Below are 7351 nucleotides of genomic sequence, written 5' to 3'. Positions count from 1 at the left end.
TCCTTGAAATGGTCTTGATATGTTCTTCAAAAGAGAGATCAGGGTCCAGAGTAACGCCGAGGTCCTTCACAGTTTTATTTGAGACAACTGTACAACCATTAAGATTAATTGTCAGATTCAACAGAAGATATCTTTGTTTCTTGGGACCTAGAACAAGCATCTCTGTTTTGTCTGAGTTTAAAAGTAGAAGGTTTGCAGCCATCCACTTCCTTATGTCTGAAACACATGCTTCTAGCAAGGGCAATTTTGGGGCTTCACCATGTTTCATTGAAATGTACAGCTGTGTGTCATCCGCATAGCAGTGAAAGTTAACATTATGTTTTCAAATAACATCCCCAAGAGGTAAAATATACAGTGAAAACAATAGTGGTCCTAAAACGGAACCTTGAGGAACACCGAAATTTACAGTTGATTTGTCAGAGAACAAACCATTCACAGAGACAAACTGATATATTTCCGACAGATAAGATCTAAACCAGGCCAGAACATGTCCGTGTAGACCAATTTGGGTTTCCAATCTCTCCAAAAGAATGTGGTGATCGATGATATCAAAAGCAGCACTAAGGTCTAGGAGCACGAGGACAGATGCAGAGCCTCGGTCCGATGACATTAAAATGTCATTTACCACCTTCACAAGTGCCGTCTCAGTGCTATGATGGGGTCTAAAACCAGACTGAAGCATTTCGCATGCATTGTTTGTCTTCAGGAAGGCAGTGAGTTGCTGCGCAACAGCCTTTTCTAAAATTTTTGAGAGGAATGGAAGATTCGATATAGGCCGATAGTTTTTTATATTTTCTGGGTCAAGGTTTGGCTTTTTCAAGAGAGGCTTTATTACTGCCACTTTTAGTGAGTTTGGTACACATCCGGTGGATAGAGAGCCGTTTATTATGTTCAACATAGGAGGGCCAAGCACAGGAAGCAGCTCTTTCAGTAGTTTAGTTGGAATAGGGTCCAGTATGCAGCTTGAAGGTTTAGAGGCCATGATTATTTTCATCATTGTGTCAAGAGATATAGTACTAAAACACTTGAGCGTCTCTCTTGATCCTAGGTCCTGGCAGAGTTGTGCAGACTCAGGACAACTGAGCTTTGAAGAAATACGCAGATTTAAAGAGGAGTCCGTAATTTGCTTTCTAATAATCATAATCTTTTCCTCAAAGAAGTTCATGAATTTATCACCGCTAAAGTGAAAGTCATCCTCTCTTGGGGAATGCTGCTTTTTAGTTAGCTTTGCGACAGTATCAAAAAGGAATTTCGGATTGTTCTTATTTTCCTCAATTAAGTTAGAAAAATAGGATGATCGAGCAGCAGTAAGGGCTCTTCGGTACTGCACGGTACTGTCTTTCCAAGCTAGTCGGAAGACTTCCAGTTTGGTGTGGCGCCATTTCCGTTCCAATTTTCTGGAAGCTTGCTTCAGAGCTCGGGTATTTTCTGTGTACCAGGGAGCTAGTTTCTTATGAGAAATGTTTTTAGTTTTTAGGGGTGCAACTGCATTTGGGGTATTGCACAAGGTTAAATTGAGTTCCTCAGTTAGATGGTTAACTGATTTTTGTCCTCTGGCGTCCTTGGGTAAACAGAGGGAATCTGGAAGGACATCAAGGAATCTTTGTGTTGTCTGTGAATTTATAGCACGACTTTTGATGTTCCTTGGTTGGGGTCTGAGCAGATTATTTGTTGCAATTGCAAACGTAATAAAATGGTGGTCCGATAGTCCAGGATTATGAGGAAAAACATTAAGATCCACAACATTTATTCCATGGGACAAAACTAGGTCCAGCGTATGACTGTGACAGTGAGTGGGTCCAGAGGCATGTTGGACAAAACCCACTGAGTCGATGATGGCTCCGAAAGCCTTTTGGAGTGGGTCTGTGGACTTTTCCATGTGAATATTAAAGTCACCAAAGATTAGAATATTATCTGCTATGACTACAAGGTCCGATAGGAATTCAGGGAACTCAGTGAGGAACGCTGTATATGGCCCAGGAGGCCTGTAAACAGTAGCTATAAAAAGTGATTGAGTAGGCTGCATAGATTTCATGACTAGAAGCTCAAAAGACAAAAACGTCATTATTTTTTTGTAAATTGAAATTTGCTATCGTAAATGTTAGCAACACCTCCGCCTTTGCGGGATGCACGGGGGATATGGTCACTAGTGTAGCCAGGAGGTGAGGCCTCATTTAACATAGTAAATTCATCAGGCTTAAGCCATGTTTCAGTCAGGTCAATCACATCAAGATTATGATCAGTGATTAGTTCATTGACTATAATTGCCTTTGAAGTAAGGGATCTAACCATAAGTAGCCCTATTTTGAGATGTGAGGTATCATGATCTCTTTCAATAATGACAGGAATGGAGGTGGTCCATGAAAGAACATGACTGGCCTGCACAGAGCCCTGACCTCAACCCTATCGAACACCTTTGTGATGAATTGGAACGCCGACTACGAGCCAGGTCTAATCGCCCAACATCAGTGCCCGACCTCACTAAGGCTCTTTTGGCTGAATGGAAGCAAGTCCCTGAAGCTATGTTCCAACATCTAGTGGAAAGCCTTCCCAGAAGAGTGGAGGCTGTTATAGCAGCAAAGGGGGGACCAACTCCATATTAATGCCCATGATCTTGGAATGAGATGTTAGAAGAGCAGGTGTCCACAGACTTTTGGTCATGTAGTTTATGTTACATTTCGTATGGTATGTATTAACTTGTGAATGTCCATCATCATCATTTCGTATGATATGTTATGAACTACAATTCGTATGATATGCTACGAATTGCAATATGTTCAATATGTTATGAATTTGCAAAACAAACAATATGTTACTAATTTGCTAAATGTATGATATGTTACGAATTCCAATTTGTTGTGGCTAACATTAGCCAGCCTAGGGGTTAAGGTTAGGAGTTATATTAAAGAGTTAGGGGAAGTGTTAGCTAATATGCTAAGTAATTGTAAATAGCTAGAATGTAGTAAATTGTTTCAAAGTTGCTAAAACGCTAAGGTGGTCCATGATGAGATTCAAATACACAAGCTTTGGGTTACTAGACGTTCACATTACACGGCTACCCCTCCACCCCAACAATCTCCTTTCAGGTTTTGCCTTAAGTGCATTCAGAAAGTATTCAAACCCCTAGACTTTTTCCACATTTTGTTACGTTACAGCCGTATTCTAAAATTGATTACATTTGTTTTTCCCCCTCATCAATCTACACACAATACTCCATAATGACAATGCAAAAACAGTTTTTAGGACATTTTTACAAATGTATTAAAAACGGAAATATCAAATTTACATAGGTATTCAGACCCTTTACTCAGTACTTTGTTGAAACACCTTTGGCAATGATTACAGCCTCGAGTCTTCTTGGGTATGACACAAGCTTGGCACACCTGTATTTGGGGAGTTTCTCTTTTGGCATTCAGGCCAACGAGTTAATTCTTGGTTTTATCAGAGCACAGCATCTTGTTTCTCATTGTCTGAGAGTCCTTTAGGTGCCTTTTGGCTGTCATGTGTCGTTAACTGAGGAGTGGCTTCCGTCTGATCTCTCTGCCATAAAGGCCTGATTGGTGGAGTGCTGCAGAGATGGTTGTGCTTATGGAAGGTTCTCCCATCTCCAGAGAGGAACTCTGGAGGTCTGCCAGAGTGACAGTCGGGTTCTTGGTCACTTCCCTGACCAAGGCCCTTCTTCCATGATTACACAATCCTGTCTCAGACCTGTACGGACAATTCCTTCGACCTCCTGGCTTGGTTTTTGCTCTGATATGCACTGTCAACTGTGGGACCTTACATAGACAGGTGTGTGTCTTTCCAAATCATCAATCAATTGAATTTACCACAGGTGGACACCAATCAGTGGGGAGAACAAGTATTTGATACACTGCCGATGTTGCATATTTTCCTACTTACAAAGCATGTAGAGGTCTAATTTTTATCATAGGTACACTTCAACTGTGAGAGACGGAATTTAAAACAAAAATCCAGAAAATCACATTGTATGATTTTTAAGTAATTCATTTGCATGACATAAGTATTTGATCACCTACCAACCAGTAAGAATTCCAGCTCTCACAGACCTGTTAGTTTTTCTTTCCTTAAGAATCCCTCCTGTTCTCCACTCATTACCTGAATTAACTGCACCTGTTTGAACTCGTTACCTGTATAAAAGACACCTGTCCACACACTCAGTCAAACAGACTCCAAACTCCCCACAATGCCCAAGACCAGAGAGCTGTGTAAGGACATCAGGGATAAAATTGTAGACCTGCACAAGGCTGGGATGGGCTACAGGACAATAGGCAAGCAGCTTGGTGAGAAGGCAACAACTGTTGGCGCAATTATTAGAAAATGGAAGAAGTTCAAGATGACAGTCAATCACCCTCGGTCTGGGGCTCCATGCAAGATCTCACCTTGTGGGGCATCAATGATCATGAGGAAGGTGAGGGATCAGCCCAGAACTACGCGGCAGGACCTGGTCAATGACCTGAAGAGAGCTGGGACCACAGTCTCAAAGAAAACCATTAGTAACACACTACGCTGCCATGGATTAAAATCCTGCAGTGCATGCAAGGTCCCCCTGCTCAAGCCAACGCATGTCCAGGCCCATCTGAAGTTTGCCAATGACCATCTGGATGATCCAGAGGAGGAATAGGAGAAGGTCATGTGGTCTGATGAGACAAAAATAGAGCTTTTTGGTCTAAACTCCACTCGCCGTGTTTGGAGAAAGAAGAAGGATGAGTACAACCCCAAGAACACCATCCCAACTGTGAAGCATGGAGGTGGAAACATAATTCTTTGGGGATGCTTTTCTGCAAAGGGGACAGGACGACTGCACCGTATTGAGGGGAGGATGGATGGGGCCATGTATCGCGAGATCTTGGCCAACAACCTCCTTCTCTCAGTAAGAGCATTGAAGATGGGTCGTGGCTGGGTCTTCCAGCATGACAACGACCCAAAACACACAGCCAGGGCAACTAAGGAGTGGCTCCGTAAGAAGCATCTCAAGGTCCTGGAGTGGCCTAGCCAGTCTCCAGACCTGAACCCAATAGAAAATCTTTGGAGGGAGCTGAAAGTCCGTATTGCCCAGCGACAGCCCTGAAACCTGAAGGATCTGGAGAAGGTCTGTATGGAGGAGTGGGCCAAAATCCCTGCTGCAGTGTGTGCAAACCTGGTAAAGAACTACAGGAAACGTATGATCTCTGTAATTGCAAACAAAGGTTTCTGAACCAAATATTAAGTTATGCTTTTCTGATGTATCAAATGCTTATGTCATGCAATAAAATACAAATTAATTACTTAATCATACAATGTGATTTTCTGGATTTTTGTTTTAGATTCTGTCTCTCACAGTTGAAGTGTACCTATGATAAAAATGACAGACCTCTACATGCTTTGTAGGTAGGAAAACCTGAAAAATCGGCAGTGTATCAATACTTGTTCTCCCCACTGTATATATTTAAAAGAAAATCTATTTTAGAACAAGGCTGTAACCTAAAGAAAATGTGGGAGACGTCAAGGGGTCTGAATACTTTCCGAATGCACTGTATCTTATGTAACCATACCAAAAGTAAAATATACTAATTTGGATGTCCCGGATTATACATGTATTATATTACGTCTAGTCTATGAGACCAGTCTGAGGAGCGACGCCAGCCATTACACCTCTTCCTCACTCTCTCCACATGTACTGTATATATCTGTCGACACCCTCCACCACTTGACTCCACAAGCTTACTCAACCAACCGCCTAGAATATGTTGTTGGCATGACAACCACAGAGGATTCTGACAACTGGTTGCACGACACACACGAGGACGAAACGCATTATAGAGCTGAAATACAATATATTTTTCACAGGGAAGTCTTTGAGTGCAATGTTCCGAAAATAAGAGCCAATTACAAGACGTCTTATGTCAGAAGTCTGAAAGACATCCAACATGTTCAAGGAAACACTCTTTCAGTACAATGTGAAGTGGTTGTATTTTGCACTGATAGTGACGGTGCTGTTGAGCAGAGGAATACGATCGAAGCACTAAGGTTGAAGCACAGCAAAAAACATCAGCATCCATTGCATAAACAAACTACAGACCAACCAAGCTCTGGTGCCAGACAGGAGTGCCACAGATGAGGTGTTGATGTTCTTCCATCACACACGCTAACCACGTTTCATGCCGTATAAAAGTCATACCATATAGAAATGATCACGACAGCTGTGATGGAAATAGGAAGTTTCGGTAGAATTTTATAAATGCTGACAGTTAATTTGTTTGTTCCTCACGGTGGGATCTTTTTATGTTGGTAATATATTAATTATGCGGGACATTGCGGTGGAAACGCCTTATGCGCAAAATATTGATATAATAACACATAAAGTAAAATTGTCGTCACTGGATGATATTGCGTATGCAGTTTATTAGGTTACATAAATTATTATGATGAACTTCACTGAGTGGTGAAAGCGTACGTTGATGGGCTTGGTGCTCATTTCCAATCAATATCGAGGGTTTTATGGTGACATGATCATTGATGCTTGGCTGCGGTTTGCAAATAAAAATTATCTCGTTCTTTTGTTCATACTAATCTCATCATGTAAACTATACCCGCACCGTATCTGCAAACTGTTGACTAGAGCGTACGTGCCGATACCAGAGTGGGCATGCGCTATAACGTTTTTGTTGTGAGAAAACCACCAGTAGGTTTGAAAATGCGAAGGAAACCCATTTAACTTGTATTTTATATTCGGTATATGGGAATTTAACAGCAAAATGTATTTTATGTGCACTACGTCAACGCGCACATCCTTTTATGCATAATTGAATTTGATGGGAACACATCTCTGGTGGGAAAATGCGCATATTGTTTTTATGCTGTTCTAGAATATTTGCATGACAATCTGTTGCCAATTGGATGGAAACCTAGCTAATGACAGGGGGCTTCTGGAAAGTGTTGATTGAGGAGCAAGCTGTACAGGGACAAAGCAGTACAGGGACTAAAGCGTGCGTCGTCTCAGAAATCCCAGACCTAGGGTGTATGCTTGAACATTGTTAATGTGCGAGGCAACCTGTCTGCCTACAAGAGAGTACTCAGCGCGTGGAGCGTATGGTCTTTAAGGCTCAAAACTCTAAACTCTATGTGTCAGGGTTTATGGTGCAGAAGTGATGAGACTCAAATCTATAAAATAAATAAATAGCTCATATAGGGAAAATCCCCTTGCGATCTTGAGGGAATTTCTGAATGGCAGATTACACTGTCATAAAAGCCTTGTAAATGACAGCTTAATTTTTATCAATATGAACAGTGATATTTATGATGCACAAATGGCATCATATCTCCATAGGTTTGTCCAGTATCTTGTAAAATA

This window comes from Oncorhynchus masou, chromosome 16 (genome assembly GCF_036934945.1).
Source record: "Oncorhynchus masou masou isolate Uvic2021 chromosome 16, UVic_Omas_1.1, whole genome shotgun sequence".
NCBI lineage: Eukaryota > Metazoa > Chordata > Actinopteri > Salmoniformes > Salmonidae > Oncorhynchus > Oncorhynchus masou.
This window is presented reverse-complemented; position numbering follows the sequence as displayed.